This window comes from Porites lutea, chromosome 2, assembly GCF_958299795.1.
Source record: "Porites lutea chromosome 2, jaPorLute2.1, whole genome shotgun sequence".
NCBI lineage: Eukaryota > Metazoa > Cnidaria > Anthozoa > Scleractinia > Poritidae > Porites > Porites lutea.
Window position 1 is genome coordinate 40,282,582 of NC_133202.1, and position 22,102 is coordinate 40,304,683.

At 39.3% G+C, this 22,102-nt stretch overlaps 1 pseudogene; it reads left to right on the forward strand.

Annotated features, from left to right (window-relative positions):
* The window catches only part of LOC140928612 (uncharacterized), a 61,183-nt pseudogene that overhangs the window by 33,896 nt on the left and 5,185 nt on the right, over positions 1–22,102 (forward strand).

Here is a 22,102-nt window from a genome sequence, read left to right on the forward strand (position 1 = left end):
ACTAAAATAAACTGATTGCGAATGCCGGAACAGATATAATGTGAACACGCCAAAAACTGGACTAGATATCTTGCAAATTTGATGGTCTTTTGGCCAAAAGAAATCACTGAAACAGACAAAAAAATGACAGATAATGCGCAGAGACATTGACGTCATTTTTCGTGTTTTTCAGACATAACATTGCTTATCAAATACCCGTCTTTCGGTTCTTTATCATCAGTCGTATGCAATAGATTGTTTGTTTACTTCAGCCATCTTTCATTTCCTACCCAGACGTCATGATTGTCAATCGCAATGATTATTACCAACGGCTTAAAAACTTTGACGTGAGAATAGGGGTGAACAAGGATAACTTACAGAACCCCACTTGTCATGACCGCGTAAGGACTGTAGGCCAGGGACAAGCTCTGAGAGTACAGTGCGCTCCACCAATCCCAGGACGATATGTGTCGGTGCAGATGTTTGGTGAAGGAATTTTGACCATGTGTGAGGTGACAGTATACTCGCGGGTTGGTGAGTGTTAAAGGATTAAAATTAAACGAAGGAAATTATCTTTTTTTTTCAAAAACCTATTAAAAAGTTAAACTATGGCTGGTTTCAATAAAACTTTCTTTTGACCCTTTTTGTCAATAAGAGCTTTGGTGTACGCAAATTGTAAATTATCGATTTACCTGCAAACGTCTGTCTCTGATCTCTGAGTGGCAGTGATCTCCATCAGGAAACCGTAACCTGCTTAGGACAGGCTAGACCCTGTTTGGGACAAAACAGTAAATAAATTAGAACAGCGAGTTCAAAAACAATCTGAACCTGTCCAGAGTCACTTTACGTAATACACGAAAGAACACTCCGACAGTTAAAGGATTTACATAGCTACTTGCAGTCATAGGAAGATTAAGTTCACGACCATATTATAATGAAGACAAATTCTTGTTTCAAAATAGAGCTCAAGACCTTCAATAGAGAATATTACTAAACTGGAATTAAAATTCGATCATTAGGTGCTTTAGCTGATCTGTGTCAGCTTTCTAATGGAGGTTGCGAACAGGTTTGTTATAACCTGTGTAACTTGGAAGTCAAGTGTGGTTGTTGGCCTGGCTACACTCTAGCTTATGATGGAAAAACCTGTATTGGTAAGTGGAGGCTTAGTAGCAGTTTAGACTTACGTCTTTTTCGTGTTGTCAACTTTTTTTTATTAATTCTATTATGCTTAACCTATTCCCCCCTTAACCGCCCATTACCACTCGGGCGGATCCCCGCCTCTTCTACAGCTTGTGACGTCATCAGTTTTAACGGTCAATGATATCTTTGACCGCTAACTTAAGCAGGGTGAAGAACTCTTTCCATCCATATCAGAATGAGGATGATTGAGACCGGAGAAAAAGGCCAAAAAAACAAAAAACAAAAAAACACACACACAAAAAAAACAATACCATGTAACATTGACCGGAAAATTTCCACGAAAATCTTGCCCAGCTACCTTTCCTCTCATCTAATCCTAATCTAATCCTTGTTTTTTCTTTACTTCCATGAGAAAATGAGTAGTTTCACATTATTTTCATCCATAGGAATTGTTTTAAACTGTTTTTATCTGCTCATTTTCTATTTTGTCGAATTCTGAACTTTTTACTTGAGTCTGTCATTTTCCGTTTGCCGTAGTGGTGACTCTAAATCTCTCTATTGATCCGACGTTTCGGCCGCGTACCGCACGCGCAGGTTTTCATTGGGCCATAGTGCCGATGTACAGAGTTGGACTATTAGTATTACCTTGGTTCTTTCATGATCATGTCTGGTCAAATTTTTTCAGCCTGTCAGAAACTCGTCCGATGCTGTGTGAACGAAAACTCCCTCGCAGCCGTTTTTTTGGATGTCACGCAACGTTGGGAAAGCGTTGCGTGACATCCAAAAAACGGCTGCGAGTGAGACTGCCGAACACAATGTCCGAAGGAATAAATTGAGCCTTCAGGGTAAAAAATCCAGCGGTTATGCCCATTTCTGAAATACACACTTAAATCGGCGTGAAGTTGTAATGTGTGAATCCAAGTCGAATGTTACACTTACGTGACAACACGTACCACAGGGCGCCCGCGCGCTTAATAGTGGCCATCGCTTCCAATACAGTGAAATCGAAGTTATTTACCCGTGGGCCTTTGCCTTTCTTTCTCGGTTTTGGAAGAGATTTGTATCATGGCCAAGACTGTTTCTCAGAGGCGATTTCAAAATACAATCCGGAATCGCTTTTAGCAAGTTTTACTCCGTCTACAGTTTCTGGTCGGTTAAAAAGCAACCCTCCCGGGGAAATGAGTTTCGGGTTTCAATTTTAAAATAAACTTTATTTTCATATCTTTTTTGCATTATACCAATATTTAGGGTCAAAAGGTACAAACCTTTGTATCTAATGAGTATTTCTCACGATTACTGAAATCTACAGACTAGAGCAACCGTTATGAAAAATGGTAAAATGGGATCCTGGTAAAATTATAAGAGATCCCCGGGGAGAGATCACGGGGGTCGCGCGTGACAGTTCGGCTCAGCGGGCATGTGATGTGTGATACGCGCTTGAATCGATTGCATTTTGAATCGAGCGAAGAAGTGAAGTGTTTGTCTTCGCTCTGATACAAGTCCCTTGCAGAATAACGAAAAAAAAACAACGCAGAAGCTCAGGTAAATCATTTTTCTTTCATTATACTGGATGAATGAGTTATAAAGTCTCCATGGCCTCTAGCCTCCACATGTACTCACTTCAATTCCATTACAAACATCATCAGTGACGCGAAGTGCAAAAAATTCTCAATAGCAGAAATTCATACCTTAGTGAGGTCCGTTTAGTGTTTTACTGTCGACGCTTTTGCTTTTCACCGACATATGCCCACCGTTCATTGAGTACATGTCTCGGGAAGTCAAGAGTTGAGACCGTGCGGTGAAATTACATGTAAATGGTTGCAGCATTGTTCAAATGCTTTAAATATTAACTAGATAAAACCGAAGAATGAAACATGTGCTCATGGCTTTCTGCATTGTTCCAAAAAATTCTCTTCCGTAGAACTAAGAACATGTTCTTGGCTTATTTGTTCATGTTGTATTGGTAGACAACTGTTATACAAACTTGTGCAACGCAGACAGTTAACAAATTCGAACTTCCCGTTAGCTTTTTGGACATCTTTTGACATCTTGCTTTGTGTCCTTTGTTCGCAGATAAGGACGAATGCCAATCTAACAATGGAGGCTGTGATATTGCAAATGGCCTCTGCATTAACACCCCCGGAAGCTACCACTGCGCATGTAAGCAAGGATATGAACTGAAGGAGAACAGTGAATTCCTCTGTGAAGGTAAGAGGTACAAATCCTATAAATGTTAAGGCCCCGGCCGTTGGGCAGAGCAGGCGTTATTTCTTGGCGTTTTTTCGGCGAGCAAAGACAAGAACGCTCGGGGGAGTTGGGGGGTGGGGGGGGGGGGGGGGGTAGTCCCTTATCGACTTTGGCCGTTTTGGTCTGGAATCGAGTATGGTTTTCGAAGGAACTACGGGAGCGTATGAACGTATTTATCGTTTCAATTCCAAACGAATAAGAAATAAATAGAAATTTGTGAATTCGAAATGCATTTGAAAAATTTTATTGTTTGCGCTCCAATCTAAGTAATGATGATAATAATGGATTTTAGAGGTCTGGTCTAAAAACGGGTGTGGAAAATCAGATTTTTTGGTCTGAAATAGGGTCAGGATTTGAAGAACCGGGCGGCACACCCCCATCAAAAAGTCCCCGAGTACCCCCCCGGGCAAGGACGAAGCGGGTGTGGGACAATAGAAACACGCGGCGGGGAAACGGGGTCATTTTTTTCAGTCGCTTGCCTTCGATCGCCAAAAGAACGGGAAAAGATAACGCCCATCAGACCGGTTGGTGGAAACTCCTTGACATAGGCCCAGTATGCGAGTTGCCAATATTTCTGTCCATAAAGAAGTATCTAAATAAATATAACAAATACCGTGTTGGATTATGATCTCCTTTAGGGTTCAAATAAAACCTAAGCCACGCTCAGATTGGTCTCCTCAGAGGGTTTACCTCTCTTAAGTCAAAGCCTCTTGTCTAGTAAACGCCCCTTCCCTGTCTAATAAACCCCCTCCCACATAATTAAATAACAAGAAATAGAGTAAAATCATTCAATTTATTCCGTTTCTTCCTTGATTAACTAGCATTTGCGCATTGTCAAGTTAAAAGTAAGGATTCTGACATCGAAGTTAAGAGTAAATAGAACCATAGGGATCTGAAAACGGTGTATACGTGTCAATCAATGGACTGGATGGTCTGCTATCATAGGTATAAACTGTGGTGATATATTCGCCGAAAGCATTTTAGCTTTTTATTAGTTCGTTGCAGTTATGGGAATAAACGCCTGCTATCTATTAAACGCCCCCGCTTGGAATGGACGTCCCGGGCGTCGACTATTAGATCATTTAAGGGTAATTACAATTTTCCGAGGAGCATCCGCTCCCATCCCGTCCCGTCTCGTCTTGTGTGACACGAAATCGTGACGTTATTGGCAAAATTCAAACTTTGAGAACTGCCTTCACACTGAGTGAAACATAACTAATAACTGCTCAAAACGTAAAAAAGGTATAAATAACACAGCAAATACAAAAGGAGTCACGTATGGATTAAAAAAAGAAAAAAAAAACGGATTGCAATTGACGTTTTTGAAAATTTGTTATAATCCTACACTAACGCACTAATGCACCCTTGCGTTGCTGTCCCCTATTTTGTTTTGATTATTATTACCTACTACCTTATTTACCTAATTTACTTGTTTATTTTTCTCTTTTTCTTAGATTTCAACGAATGCAGCTTGAATAACGCTGGATGTGAACACGTGTGTAACAACACTGGTGGAAGTTTCAACTGTGATTGCAGGGCCGGCTTCAAACTGAAACCGGACAAGAGAGGATGTGCAGGTCACAAAATATATTCTCTTCATTAATTAACAGCTGCATGTCGCTATTTATTACAGACGAGATAAACCCTAGCTATAACAGACGGGATAAACCTTATTTGTCTTGACATTTACACGTTGATCCAACTATGAAAAATTCTTCTTGTAAACTTAGTCCTCAAGCAAACGCCTTTTCTTCTCCTTGTTCGTTTAGCGTGAAACAGGCGCATTGAGAACCTACAGGCTTGTCAACTTAATCTTTTTTTTTTCTTTCTCTTGGTTTGTTTTTAAAAAGCTTTCCCTGTATACGTATTGTTGTATTATTAGCCTGCCTTCTTAGGGCGAAAGGAGATATTTCCAAGACGCAGGCGCGCGAAGGGAGAAAAGTAGAGGAGGCTTTCTTCCCGTTCGCGTGTTCCCCTCACACTCCAAGAGCGCCCTTTAAGAAAAACGGTGCCTGCTTCCAAACAAAATTCATTGACGCTTAGCAACTGAATAATGAATAATTTGAATAATTTGACTTAATTAACGCCCTTTCGTTTTTATTTTCCTTTTTAGACATCGACGAATGTAAAGAAGATACAGACGGCTGTGAACACACGTGTACCAACTATGAAGGCGGATATTACTGCTCCTGTAATGCCGGATATCGACTCATGGATGATGACAAAGGGTGTGAAGGTAAGAAGTGCAACATTTAAGGGAAAAGTCTAAACAACGAATCTCAAGTTAGGGCTCAAAATAATATTTTGACTGTTGCCAGCCATGCTAACCGGTCATAGAAATTTCAGCTCGGTCCGCAAACCTCTCTCTTTTGAGCGGTCATGTCCCAAAAATAGAAAAATAATGAAATAATTATTTAAACCAGGCGCTTTAATACAATAGCTTGATAAGCAAAAATATATAATTTCTCCCGTAAAAAAGGTATACTTGAAACTTAGAACTTAGAATAAATACATTCCAATCCATTTACAGTATAGGTGCCAGGTCAAAATGACCAGTAAACCGAAGTTCTGTATGTCATTTTGGCCAGACATTGTTCATTGACTGGCCTTTATTTTAAGCCCTGACTTGAGGAAAACTAGAAATATACTGCTCATCCAAGCCTCCCCTAACCCAACGTTAACGCGATCTGTTCACTTTGGACCAAGTGCTGGTTTAGGGGAGGGGTAGGCGAACAGCGTTCACTTAGAAACCCAGGTGCATTGATGAAATCAGAGATCGAGCCATATCCTGCGGACGTCGTTTTTTTCGCGCGTTTTTTATCAAATCGTCGCACATGAATGATTGCGAGTAAGGGTAAGTGCTACTAGCAAGTTCGAGCAATCACAACAACGGCGGCAACGAGAAAGTAAGAGAGGAACGGGTTGAATAAGCAAAAAAATAAATAAATAAATAAAAAAATAAAAACTCTGGTGCAACGTGCAGCACACTTTTGGACGTGCATATTTCTTTTTCATTATCGCACGCCAAACTTTGTCAACTGGACTTAATCAAAATCGCCATGCGATCGTCGTTTTGATCTCTAAGATGGTCGTTTCATCAATAGCGATCGCCGCGACTTCGATTTCGTCGAAAATACCCATTTTAAGAAGTCTTATAAATTATACTGGAAGTTGAAGAATTAAACTGGATTTGAGAAACACTAACCGTTCCGCGAACAATTGCCTAGGGCTCTCATCACTGAAGTGAAAGCGTTTGCTGTTTATGACAACCAAAACCAGAAACTGCCCCAAGCATTTTTATGCTGAGATTAAGGGACGTTATTGATAGAAAATACTCCTGTCTTGCAGAAATATATTGCCCAGCCCTGGAAGCGCCATTCCGCGGTCTCATTGCGCCGACAACCTGTACAGACAAGAGATCCAATATCCGGCGTAGCACTGTGTGCTCGTATGGCTGTGATTCAGGACATAATCTCGTGGGGGGAAGCCAGTCTTTGGTTTGTCAGTTAAATGGACTGTGGCAAGGAACTGTCCCTTACTGCAAACGTAGGTTTTTCATTGCATATGAGATAAACAATTAAGCTTTAGAATAATAGACCTTTTTAATTTTGTATGTTTCCCAAACCGGACCACGTGATGTTCTCAAGGGTTTATTTTGGGAAAAGTGGACGAAGAAGACGTTTGAAAGAAAAAGTTTTTTGGCGTAACATCGCTTGGTTTGAAATGGGAAAACAAAATATATGTAAGCTAAAAGGTGTATAGTAGTAAAATGTGAGCGATTATCGAGCTGTTGAAAAAATTTAACCCATATCATTTCTTAGCCTATTTTCTGGCATCTACTTCATAAATCGGCAATTTAAGATTGTCATTTCATGCAACCATTCTCCGGCTTTGTTCAAGAGAATTTTCGTCTACGCTGTTACGGGTATTTCGGGTGAAGGTAGTTAACGTCAATGTATAAAAACACAGATATTCCTCTCAAATTTCTTTGAAACAAAGGAAACGCTTGCAGAAAAGTCGCACTTACATGTAATCTTGGGTTCCTTTATGCAGCTAGCTTGGCCCAGTCAGGTCGCTGGAATTTTTTTCATAGTTTCTATTTTTCAACCAATAAGCAACTCTTACAGTTCTTTTATAGCTTGAGGAGTTCTGATCAAGAATAGTTACATTGGGTATCAAGCAATTAGCTCCGAAGTGATGAAGGTTGCTAGACTTGTTATAGCAAGGCGGAGGCTGTAACCTTGTTTAAGTGTAAAGAGTACGTTTCCAAACTTGACATGGAACTCTTTGTATCTGACTTTAATTTTTTTCGTTCTTTTTTTCTAATGAACAGAGAGAGATTATTAACCCAGTTAGTTTAATATCATGTATTTTGGAAGGCGTCAAAGATAACGATAGCCATTAATTTATTCATTTTAAAGTTACTATTAAAATAGGTTGTTTATCAATTTACTATTTTATTTGTTTCTTCCTTTACTTACCTGACAATTGTTATTACCTCTCAGCGGTTGTTTGCACAAAATTGACTGTGCCTGATAAAGGCGGAGTGGTTCCAGCGTCTTGCGCTAAAACAGACGTCGAGTACGGCACACGGTGCGTCTTCTACTGCGGCGATGGATATGAATTGAGTGGCCCCAGATACACCACGTGCCAAAATGATACAAGCTGGAGTGAGATTGCAACTCTTTCTTGTGTGAGAGGTTGGTTCGAATAGATTTTTAGATGAGTTTTTACTACATATTCGTGCGTACTAGGTTAAGTAAGTATGTGGCAACCAGTCTGTGAATTTTTACTTTTCGGTCCAGTGACTTATGAAATTTGTATCACCCGCACAAACTTGCAGATTATTGTGAAGTTTAATGACTGCGCGATCGTTGTCAGGGCTTCTGATATTTCGCGGAAAAAAAAGCAAAATTTCGCGGGATTTTCAGGGGTAAATTCGCGGAAAAATCGGCCGATTTCGCGGGATTTTCGCGGGAAAAAAGTCAAAATTCGCTGAACAATCGGCCGATTTCGGGCGATTTTCGCGACAGAAAAGTCAAAATTCGCAGAAAAATCGGCCCATTTCGCGGGATTTTAGCGGAAAAAAGTCAATTTTCGAACGATTTTCAGGGGCAAATTCTTAGGAAAATCGGCCGATTTCACGGGAAATTTCGGGGGGAAACTTCGCCAAGGAACAATCAGTAAAAAACAGCCGATTTCGCTGGGTTTTTTATGGCAAATTTCGCTAAAATCGATCAATTTGGCGTCGATATGACCAGCGTTGGTGAACGTTTTTTTTAACAGGGATAATCATTTTCTCTTTCATCAACAGTTCGCTCGAGAAATGCGCGAATGTTAAAGCCATAAACATTATAGTTAGTGCCCAGTTTTTCGCAACGTTCATCTAAAAACGCCTGGTAGTTTTGGGACGTTGTTTACTCGTTGCAGTGACGAAGCTTCAAGCTAAATTTGGACGTTTGGGGTGAATAAAACCGGTCTAATAGCCAAGATAAGTATTAAATATGTTTTGCCGACGTGTATTTGGAAATATTTCTGGCGGATTTCGCGGTATTTCGCGTTTTTTGGGGAATTTCGCGGGATTTCGCGGAAATACCTGAATTTCGCGGGTCCGCGACCGCGCGAATTATCAGAAGCCCTGCGTTGTGCATTTTTAGGGGGATGGTTTTAGCATAGCGCACGAGTGTTTTTCAGAAATAGAAAAAAAATGGATCCAGCCAATCAACCGGCAGACCTTGGTGTGATTTCCCAAGTGGTAATGCCCATGACCAAGGCTTGATACTTTGTTAAGGTGGCTCGACCCAGTATTTTTGTAGCGGTACCTTCCATCTTTGAATCTCATATACTTAAATTGATCTTTCCTGTAAAACCCATTATAACACATGTATTACACATAAACTAAACTTTATTGTAATATTATTTTTTGGGCGACCGGAATTAATATCATCCAATACGTCATAATAGTTTTAGCTCTAAAATTAATCGAATTTCTGCCCTTATAAGCTTAACGCTACCTATACTTTGGGTGCTTGTCTTCTGTTGTGCGAAGTTTCACAAAAATCTGTAAGAGGAATTTCGAGATATCTTGGAATTTCTACAAGAATTATTTTTTGGGATTCAATTGATGCAAAAGAGTTTTGGCTTTTTGAATAGATAGCGAATAGAGTGACTAAGGACCCTTAATACATCATGTAATGCTCAGTTTATTGAAAATATTTGAGACGATTTTCGTCTTATCCCCTTAACAGTATACACGGACCCATGGATCTCATGTCCAATCGACAGAGTTGAAGAACTTGAACCAGACCAGTCAACAGTCGTGCTAGGCTTCAAGTGGCAGCTTCCAAGAACCAACATGAAGAACGTGACCGTGTCTCCTAGCAACTACGATGAGAATTATGCTTTCCCTGTTGGCAAACACCGTGTCACGTGGATAGGAACTAGTGACCGTGGAGCACAGAAGAGCTGCAGCTTCTATATCACTGTCAATGGTAACAAAAGTGTCCGTCCTAGTCATGATTCAAAGCTATATGCGGTTGTAGTGTCAAAGCATTTGATTGTCCTTTGAAACATCCCGGACTTCTCAGAAAATCACCTCTGTGTGTAGTTTCCTGGCCAAAAATCTATCAAACTTTACTTTGAACTGCTATAATTCCATTTTGTTCATTCCCTTGCCTTAAGGATCCGTTTTTAACATATTTTAGATGAAATAAAGCGTGCCATCCTCTAAACTTGTCTCCTTCGCAACCGTTCCTTGTGTCGTCACGCAACGCTTTCCCCGCGTTGCTTGACGACATAATAAACGGCTGCATAGGAGACTAACTCTTAACTAATCCCTCCACTCCTTGAATCAGTCATAAGAATATATAATTTTTTAGTTTTTTTAAACAAAAGCCAATGATGTGACAGCCAGTAATGCGTGTGCTACCTTTTTTCTCTGTATATAGGATTGTATGAAGTGATACTTGTGATTTTCCTTAAACTTTCACGGAAATAGAAAAGGACGAGGTAGGAGAGAGACCTCTACCGGCCCTCGACACGTCCCTTCATGCAGCCGCCGAGCTCATTCGATCTCATTCCTGGTCAAAACCGGTTTCGTTTATTGTGAAATACGCATACCCTGTCTAAACCGCACGCTGAAAAATTTCTGATTGCAAAGTTGCTGTCGCGGTTCTGTAAATTGTGCAGGGCGTGACTAAAACGTTACTGTTTGTTAAGGAAACGTCCGTGATAGAAAACGCATCGTGGTGCGGCAGAGGTCTTTCCCTTTCCTACCATTTTTCTCTCGTCATGTAAGACCTCTGCTAGCACTGGAAATTGATACTTTCGGTAATAAAATAATTAACAAGACTGACGAATTGTATGCCTGTTTCATTTCAGATGTGACACCGCCTTCCACTCAGAACTGTCCTGCGTCATTCTCAGATCAGTCGAACTCTCTTCAGAAACAAGTCACGTGGACGCCGCCCACCTTCACTGACAATGTAGGTGTGGCCAGTGTACTTTCCAATCGCCAGCCAGGATTCTTGATGGATACTTACACGTCAATAGCAATCCAATATACTGCCACTGACGCAGCAGGAAATATTGCCTACTGCAGGTTTAACATCACTCTCGAAGGTACGTGTTCTCGTGCAGGATGGTCTCCGTTTAGTATTCAGTCGGAACCTTTCGATAATCGTTATTCTGCTGTTCGCTGTTTAATGGTACGTTCGGTTACAAGTAAATTTTTACCAGTGTACAGCACATCGCACGTAGTATACAGATCGCACATAACTTCGTCTTCGAAATCTTAAGTCGCATTCGCATTAGAAGCGTTTTTGACCGTCTTGTCAAATTTCGTCCTCGTAGATGTTATTCTAAGAAAACAGCTAACATTTCACGACACCAAAAATTGTTATCCTACGAAATGATGTCTGAGAAACGAGCGCAGAAATTCCATACTGATGACGTGTTATTACCAAGATCTGTGCAGTGCTCCGGCTGCAAACTTGCTTCAACCAATCAGAAGCACTACCCAGATCTGCTCTCGTTTCTCAGAGGTCATTTCGCGGGGAAACCAGAGGCGGAGTCGCGAAAGGTCGGCTGTTTTCTTACACACTTTATTTACACACTTTATTATTATTAACAATCTACATTTACATAAAGTCCATTTCCGCCCGCAAATAGCAGGTGCTAGTCGAGGCGGGCGGAAATAGTAGGTACAGCAGTCAGTAATAAATTAGAAGTAAATAAATAAATAAATAAATAATTAAATAAATAACTATATAAATATAAATAAGTGAAATAAAGCTTAAACTTAAATTAATAACATTTACAAAATCAACTACTTGAAACTCGTAAAATTAACTGCGACACTAAATTAAGATATGTATACTTTATAAATTAAACTCTATATTTGCTCGATGGTTAGCTATTTTTTGAAGCAGAATGGGCGATTCAACATAATCGTCCTCGGCCTCTAATAACGAAAATAATATGTCATTAATATGTTTTATGATATGTTTTATGAACGGCTTGGAAACTAAAATTTCGAGGACGTTTTTGGACTTTTTACATGAATTTTTCGTCATTTCAGGCCATGGAACCTAAAAATGAGCCTAGCTAGCTGTAAAAAGGGGCAATACGGAGGCAATACGTCCTAGCCGGCATGATCACATGCTGTTTACGGAAAATTCCCTCATCCATGTCAGGAAATTCTGTATTTTAAAGCCTCCCCTTCGGCGTGACTCAGCAATTGAGGACATTTCTGCTACGTTTTCAATGTTGGTTAGCATGCAAGGATTTTTCCCATGCCTATCGTCAATGATTTGCTCACTGGTAATAGAGGGGGTGGCCCCAGAGTGGGTTTGCATTGAAATTGGCATGCAACAGAATTTCGCATGCCCTGTAAGCATAATTTGAGGTTCTGTGACCTTCTCACCCAGGCCGCGGAAGCCTAGGTTCTAGTAATAGGTAATTCATACCCAGCAAAATCCCCGGCATGCCGGGCATGCCAAATTTTCTGACATGCCCGGCATGCTAAATTCTCTGGAATGCCGGGCGTGCCATGCATAATCTGGGTCATGCCGGGCATGCCAAAATCGGTCTCTGGTATGTTTCAACGCACAGGTTATAATTCCTTGAATCTACAGATATTTTAAGCCTGGCTAAAAAAAAAAAAAAATAAACAGATCACAGTGCTTATCTTTTGATGTACGGTTACACGATGACGTCATTGCTATTCCTTTCATTTTCATAGATTTGGTTGTCCCAGCGAAGTTTAAATAACAAAAGCTCTAATTTTCACAAGAAAGTAAAACCCTGAGGGATTCTGCCGAAGTAATAAAACAGCGTCATCGTGGACATGACCGGTTGGGGGATTGTAAAAACTCCTCACCCCTTTTAATGAGTCTTTAATAGGATTCTCATTTCACATTGCGAATAAAATGAAATTGACTGAAATCAGTAAAAAGAGAGACAGAGACTATTTTCATTGTATAATAAAATGCATCTATGTTCCATGAAAGCTTTTAAAAATACAAGGTTATAGAATATCTTTCAAAGTTCATTACAAACTGAGCTAAGCCCCCAAATCACTGTTCATTATTCAGCAAATTATGACGTTTGACAATGCAATGTGCTTGAATATAACGTTGCAATTACAAATCTCTCGAACGCAATTTTCCCTACGTTAGAGTAGAAAAGCTCTTTTTATCTTGTTTCACATTTTGATAAGGAGTCTGAGTTCCTCTTTCTTGTTTTGTAGGCTTGCCAGGGATTAATGTTTTTTTGTCATTACCAGTGTCTGTGTTCTTCGTTTTTAACTCAAAGTAAGTCAGTAATAACTGACGGTATCAAAGGATTGCTCTCTAGAAAAGTAATTATCTCCTCGTCATGTCTGGAAGTTACCTGTAACAAAAAAGAAATGGAATCTTAACACATGCAAGGGAAATATGAAAAAAAGAAATAGAACATGTAGAGCTCAGCTTCTTTTAACATATTTTCATACTGGCTTGTTGAGTCTGTTAAAGGTCGCAACTAATTGTCTGAGGGTAATTTCACAAGAGTGTGCAATTGAGATAAATACATGGTAAATAAAGTGAAAGAAACGTGGTTTCACATTAGCCAATTTACATTGCGCTGTTCGATGATGTTTACACGCTTTTCTACTGCGAAATAAACCTTTGCATTTGGATTTGCAAGTCAAGATTATACCGAGTTTGACTGACACTTAACTGAACAACAGTTTCATTTTTAAGCAGGCAATTGGGGTGTAGACCCATATAAAGCCGGAATATGTAAAGGAAACTCAGCGAAAACTTTTTCGCATCTTTTTGTGGCCACATTCTTTCACGGCCCGTCCACTGATTAGGGGTTGCGAAGAAAAAATAAATTAGGACCAAAGGTTAAAGCCTGTCCGGTTACTTCATTTCGTATGTTACCTAGAGTTCTAATAAATAGGTCATAAAATAGGATTTAACGAGAGCGAATTTGTTTCTCAATCGGTGTATAAAAAAGTGAGGCTATCAAATGAGAAGTTTATAGAGTATCAAAATTATTAAATTAAAAGCTCATTAGGAAAATTCCTATACGAAAACAATGCTAGTGACATTAAATTGATCAGATAAAATTCTCAGAAAATATGTCCAATAAAAGCCTCATTATTTGCTTTTGTTTTTGCGTAAAGGTAAATTTTTCGGCCCACAAAGCAAAGTTGAAAAAGCGACTAAATCTTAGTTTTTTACATATGAACATGTTTATTAGCTTAGTTTTCGTCCGTTTTAAAAGCTTTATAACCCAATCATAATTTTCGGGTTAAAATATTACAAAATCATTTCAAAAACCATGTTCATTTAAAGTAGAGCCGGCAAACCTGAACATTTTGTAATTCAAAAGTCGGACCCAGCCAGGTTGTTTAAGCTTAGAATTATTTGCATTTTAGCGTCCTATAAATTTACCAGAATCGCCTCTCAGAGGCTTACTGTAGCAAAGCATTTTGTAGTACACTCGTAGACAAGCAATGTAAGCCTTAAGTCTTTGCTTGGATGAGATGTCCAAAAGAAAAATTAGTTTTGTGGACCTAAACGTACATTCACAGACTGCTATATTGAGTTGTTTACAACTTTGCATTGACACGCGCAGCATGTTCATTTTTTTAAAGCGAAATCCAAATCTGATTTTGGCATTTGATTTACGGATATTTTATTTTGTCTCCAAAAGTGATTGTAATATCCGTTTGATTGTCTTTCAAACAACAGTCAAACTATGCAGCAAAAATAAGTAACTTTACCAGTACAGTGCAAAAATATGACCGTAGGCGCCAAAAATAATTATACTCGAGCTATAAAATTAGAACTGACTTTTTTTAGCTTTGGTTTCTTATTTTTGAAGTTTTCTCTAGTCTTCTTAGCAGCAGAAGAAGATTACAAGACATACAAACAGAAACAATCCGAAGTGAACAAGTTGACAACCACTTATGCCGGAGTTCTTAGGCATGCTCAACAGCAAGATAAACTGAATGCCAAAAGGATAATTCACGGGACTTGTTCGATATTCAGGCTTTTTTCTTTACCAAATTAATACTAAATTTGTACTTACAGTCTCTCGCAGAATCCATTTCTTGTCCAGCATTCACCAACATCTCAACCATGCACCGCAGAAAAAAAAGACAAACAAGTGCGAAGAGACATGACGACATCATGACGCCACAACTGCCACGCTACAACAAACTAGATTCCTCGTCATCCGCGAAAACACTTCTGCGGAAATTCGGCCGATTTCGTGCGTGCTCGGGGTATCTTCGGATGACGCAGATGACGTTGCTCAAAGGACTATCGTCAGCAAGGAGTAAAACAGTTTGCGAGATTCGCATAGCCGACAAGGAGCGCACTGAAAAACTAAGCAAAATCTCTCTGAGAAGGCAGTCCAAATTCACCAAATCAGAACGTCTTTGCAGTATTAACGTCGTACTCTCGTACTGACTTGAACGACCTGGTAAGCTTCATTTTCACCAGTCTTTTAATGCTGTTGACCGGGAAACATTCCGACACGATAAAACTTAAGCATGGATAAGTTTATACTGAGAAGATTTGTTATCTTATTGTTTAAGACGCTTTTCCGCGATCAAATTTAAATGTGGACCCAGAAATGTCAGTATCGGTTTGAAATAAAAGGATTAATCTTTGATTGCAAGTTAAGTATTCTATTTTATGTATGAATAATGTTGTTTTGTTGTGCTTTTTATTTATAAATCCAGGGTTCTGTCTTCAGTTTTGCCAGTCGATCCCGTGACACACATTGTGACAAACATGACTTTTTTTGTTATAATCTGCATTTATTGCCAGGCATGAAACCTGTAACTTCAAGCTCCCTAAGATATATTTGGCGATTATATGTGATTCTCAGGATATGATGCTGAAGCGAACATCAAAATCAGTCTCGCTGGGCATGCCAATTTCTTGCCTGGCATGCCGGGCATGCCAAACCAACTGGCTTCACCATCGGCATGCCCGGCATGCCAAACCAGAGGAGCAAAAACTGGGAATGAATTATTAACCCGGCGAGAGATCTGGGACCTAAGTTTAGCTGGGTCAATTTTGGGCTGCGAGGGCATGAACCCATTTTTTCCATGCCTATGAGATGTTATTTCTAAGTACCAATGTTCCCTTGAATTTTGTCATGCCTAAATATATAAAATTTTCCCTCTCTCATTAATCCTCAGGCTGGATGCGATTTTTACGCTCGGTAGGCATGTTCAACTGAAAATCATGCCCATACCCTTATTCAAAACAAAATGCTATCAAATTTTAGTTTCCAAGCCGTTCATGTCACTGATATGTATGTTTCTCAGCCTGCGTAGTTGTTCTCGTCCAAAGTCGAATCTATAAGTCTCTATTGTTGTTATAGGTTCAACTTGTATAAAGATCGCTCATCCCAAGAATGGCAATGCCATGCAGCTTGGCTTATATCTTCAGCTGACGTGCAAGAGTGGCTTCTTTTTTAACCCCTCACCGCCTGGATTACCGGGAATATTTCAAAACCCTTTCTACAGATGCATCAACAACCAGTGGGTCTCTCAGAATGATTTCAAGTCCGTTTTAAGAAAGGCACCGGATTGCATGGGTAAGCGGAGTAGATCAGTATACCTTACAAAGGTTTAGTAAGAACAGAAATTTGGAAGAGGACGATTTTAAATACCGTTGAAAATTCGATTTCCGATAGTACTGTGCACGGTACTTTATTATTTGTGAAAGTCTATATGGACGCAAGTAATTCTTTTCCCTTTAGTTTCTTTTACTCCGGGATGCAGATTCTGCTGTTATCGTGATCAGCTGTCAAGTGACAAAAAGATTTATTATTGTGAAAGTATATGTAACCGAATTTTTGAAAACCAACCTAACAAAGTTTGCAGGCATTTGAGTTAAAAGGCGTCAAAAGGCAGGTTTCTGAAGCCCGAGAAGGTCCAAAATCACAGTAACGAAGGAAAAGGAAAGGAGAAAGAGAAAGAGTGAGGAGAACGACAGGAGGAGAAGAGAAAAAAGCAATGGTTGCACTTTTAGTTTTCATAATGGCTACTTTGGAGATAGTTTTTGGCCGAAAAAACTGTTGGACGAAAAAGGTCCATTTGGCGATAAATTTTTCAAAAATCCGGCTGGATGTTATATGGACGCAAGTAATCCTTTTCCCTTCCCTTTACTCCGCGAGGCAGATTTTGCATAAAAAATCTTTAAGTAGCTTGTCTTTATAGCGAACAAACAAATACAGAGTAGATTGGTATGTTTTCAATACGCCGGTAAACCATACGTGATCCCTGTAAAGTCCGAGAGAGCATTGACTTGAGGCTCTTGTTTTGAATTTCCCTCAAAATCTTTGTCCATGTACGTTAAACGCCAAAGGAAGCTCAAACATTGAAACGTGTAAGTAGCTCCTAAATGTTGTCTTTAAAGTTTTGTGCTTTCTTCAGGGTACTTGGTGTACGACGGAACAGAGTGTCGTGGAGGCTCCGTACTTGTGGACACCATCTGTTGTAAGTAGAACATGAATTTTTGCAATGTAAACTCCATTTGGACGGATTTCGTCCTTTTTCCTAACATTGTTTACAATTTTCGAGGGACTTTGGACTTCTCCAATTCGACAATTTAAAGAATTTTCAGCGTTAGTTTGGGACTGAAGCCCCATTAATATTCTCTTACACGTTAAAAAAAACTGTAAGAAGAAATGTATTTGAACTGTTGCAGGATCCAGGATCTTTTACCCCATAGTGGACTTTTCTGCAAAATTAAGCCTTAAATTTTGGAATTTCGACGAATTTTTTTTGTTTTCCGCGACAATTGAGTCAACGAGTTTTTGAAGGGCTTCCACCCACTGTAAAACGAAAATTCAGCGAAATGTGTTGTTAGTTTAACATATGCGTGTTGATAATAATTTATTTTGAAGACAACTACGTTATGTCCATGAAATTGATTAGCTGCGCCTTTGAAGTAAACTTTCTGAATGTTTTTGTCGACAGTAAACTGTTATCCAGGAAGTTACAGCGCCAACAATCGGACATGTAAGTTTTGTGGCCCCGGATTTTATCAGGACGAACAAGGAAAAGAGGAATGCCAGCCATGTCCTGTCAACACTTCATCAGTCGTCACAGGATCCATAACAATGGCAGACTGCAAACGTAAGATTTGTTATGGACACACCACTGCACAGTTAGACTTCGATAGAAATATCCGGGTATTTTGTGAGACATTAGAAGTTTGTGGGATATTAAGAAAATCGTGGGATACTTCTTAAAAATATATGATTTTTGAGAACATTGTTCGGGGTATCTGGTGTTTTCCTGTCATTAATCCGAGTCGGGACTATAACTTATTGACAGCTAGGAATAGAACTACTACACAACTACAAAGGATGCCAGATCCAAAGTGGAGGATACTGATCATGCCATCATCATCGTCATCACAATCATCATCCTTATCCCTCTGCAGCTGCTACTGTAGCCTTTGGAATACAGAGAGAAAACGAAGAAACTAAATTTTGCGTATGTCTTGAAAATAAACGATGTATTTTAAACGTCAAAATGACATGAGATGTATGGGCTTCTTTTGGGGAATTTCGCTATTGCCTTAAAACAAAATGCAAAGTAATACTGTGGTAGCCGTTACACTTTTGTTGACGTAACTTGTATCTGAGAAAGTGACCACAATGAAGTGTATGCAGCACATATATGCACTTCGCGGAATTTTTTTGTTAGTTGCCATCAAAAATGGCGAAATGGAGAAACGCTTGAGCTTACTTCACTGTCGTTTGCTGTTTGTGTTTTAGCTTTTTGTACGGCTGGGCATTATTCTACTAACGGTGGTGTGGAGCCTTGCGTACCGTGCCCCATGGGAACGTACCAGGAGAGGGTACAGCAAACCCAGTGCAGCGCATGCCCAGCAGGTACACGAACAGCAGGCACCGGAAGTACGTCACAGAAAGACTGTTTGTGTAAGTATCATGCCCGCGAGATTGTCCATTACAGGCGAACAATATGGTTCCCTATAGAAATTTAAAGTTTTTCCTTTGTTCCCCCAAAATAAGTTAACAAGTTTCCCGAAATTTTTATCGTGAATTGCCACCTTAACGGGTATAATTACTGTTGTGTTCGATACATCCATAGACTGAGCTTGAAATCCTTTCATATTGCGTTGCCATTTTTACGTAAATGGTGACGGTTCCTAGACACAAAAATAATATTAACAATGGCGTTCGAGACCCACGCATCCTCGGAGACACAGGGGCAGTCAGTCGGGTCGGGACAAAAGGCGGGACGAAAGTTTTCAAGTACGGGCAAAAGAGTCCCCAGGTACCGACTCTCACCGAACTATTTCCAAAAATTCAAGCAGATGCCGGCTCCTGATTGGGCACAAAAAATGCTTTGTATTATTGTGCCAAATCGTCGAACAGTTTCTCCTGAGTTCTTTTCGTGAGTTCGTACACAACGGCTATTGTCTCGCCACACTTGCCCGGTTCAGTCACCAAGCTTGTGCGTGCAAGGGAAACTTTTATTTTCTACTTTACTAACTAGAAACGAAGGAACTACCAATGAGTCGAAAACACGTTTGGGATGCTATCAGCAGGAGCAATTCAATTTGCCCCGAGAATCTTCTTTTTTTGACGGATCACAATTTATCGTAAATAAGATGCGGCGGCGACGAGAAAGTTCCATCTAAGGTTCCATCTTAGGTCCACTTTTGTTTTCTATCTATATGAATGATCTACCCCTCTTATTAAAGAACACTGAAGTCGACATATATGCCGATGACACAACGATCTGGTCGAGCGGAACCAATTGTACAGATATTCAAAACACTCTTAATAATAGTCTAGACAAGGCCAACAGTTGGTTTAAATTGAACAGGATGATACCAAACACAAAGAAGACCAAACACCTGCTAATTGGTTCTGTTCAAAAACTAATCCATAGCAGCGAGACTACAATGGAAATTTATATCGATAACATCAAATTAGAGGAAGCGGCAGGGGAAAAGCTGCTCGGAGTTGTCATTGACTCAAACCTTTCATGGAACTTACACATTGACTATTTGATTAAAAAATTAAACTCTAGAATATGTCTCCTTAAAAGAGCAAAGATTTATTTAACCTTTGCTTGCAGGAAAATGTTATCTAATGCCCTCATCAAGCCAATACTAGAGTATTGTTGTACGGTCTGGGGTAACTGTACCGTTGGTAATCTCCAAAAAGTTTTACGACTACGGAAACGATGTGCTAGGCTTATTTTAGATGCTGATACTCACGAAAACTCAGTCAAGCTTTTTAACAAATGAGATTGGCTGCCTATAGATGATATTATACGTATTAGGAAGCTTTATATGCTTCATAAAATAAATCAAGGACATTGCCCGGCTTATTTTAATAAATATATTGAACATATAAGTAACAGCCATAATTATAACACGAGATCCGTTTCCAATAACAATATTACAACACCAGCTTGTAAAAGGAACTCTGGCCTTAGAACGTTTCACTCAAGCGCTTGCCGTTTGTGGAACGCCCTTGATCCCGAACCTAAGACACTCTCCCATACTAATTTTAAAAATTACTTATTTAAACTTTACCGCAGTATGATTTCTTTTCTTGATCATTTTAAGATTTGTAAAACCTTTTAGTTTCATTAGTAGTCAATTAATCAATATGAGAATAATAGACAATTTTATTAAAAAAACTATTAAAATCCTATTTACAATTAATTCGCTTAAAAAAAAGAAAAAACTATTCATTCAAAAACACTATTTACAATTTCTGTCGATTTAAAAAGCACTTAATTTAGCTTAAAAATAAGTTAATTAAAACTAAGAAAAATTTTTTCGAATTAAAAAACATTTCATTTCAATAAAAAAAAAAACTGTCAACCTCTAAAATTCAAAAGTTTCTTTCAACTGCTAAAAAACAAAGAAAATAGTAATAATAATAATGAAATAAAAAGATATATATGAAGTAAGGAAACACATCAATAGTCCGATTTAATGGCTCCTTCAGCAACTTCGACGTCGATATCAACATTTAACACAATTAATCAATATTGTATTAATAGCAGTTCATTATGTAATTTTAGTTGGTAGATTATATAGGTAGTTAATTAATTAATCGATACATTTTATCACTTTAATTGTAGGAGGGCCATTATGAAAACTACTGGGTGACCAGTAATCAATGTCTTTACCCTCGTTAAATAAAGTTATTATTATTATTATTATTATTATTATTATTATTATTACAAATAAGCAACAGCTTGACAAGGCAAAACAACAACTTTGCATGTGCATCACGCTTTTTTGCACATTTCTTTGCCGTCAACTGCACGACTAGCCGTGAAAATGCCTAATTTCACGTTTTGTGAAGGATGCGAACAAGCAATAACAAAATTCATTCTCTTCATGAACTTGGATATGGTTGATAGAAATTCAGCTCCAGAAGAGTTCGCTTGCATGTGACAAAGTAAGCAAGTTGAAATAATCACGATAGACACTGAAGAAATGTGAATTCACTTTTCCAAGCGACGTTTTCATGGCTGTCAGCCGTCGTGGTATCTTTTAAAAAAACTCCTTAATATTTACGCAAGACGTGACCGATTCAAGCGTGAATACCTGTTATAAGCTCAAGCTTGTATTTTTGGAAAAGCGTCTTTAGTTTTCGGCAGACAGTATTTTGAAATCAGATGGGGATTTTATATCAAACTGAAAGTTCCTGGCGGCGTGTAACTATGTTTTTGTTGTATAGACCAGACAAGCCGTGATCGAGACAATAGCCGTCGTGTACGAACTCACGAAAAGAACTCAGGAGAAACTGTTCGCCGTTTTGGCACAATAATACAAAGCATTTTTTGTGCCCCATCAGGAGCCGGCATACACCGAATGCAAATATGGCGGACCTCTCGGCCGGCCCGGGTCTAGTTGCGCGAAAGCGAGGCCAGTGAGGCCTCAAGAGTTTTGTTTTGACTGCGCGTCTTAGCGATTGAGTCGATCGATATGGTTTGCTTCGAGTTGTTGCATGCCTGAGGGCCACCAAAAATAAGATTTTACTCTAGCTGGAGTAGCCTTTACTTTCCCGAGAACTTTTCACAAAAAAGGTTAGTATTCATGCGATTCGGCGCGGCGATGGGAAGCACTTAACAGCGAAAGTATGCTCGCTTCACTTCCTTTAGATGAGAGGACTCACGAAAGTATTTGAATGAAATAATTTTCACAAGAGATGGTGCTGT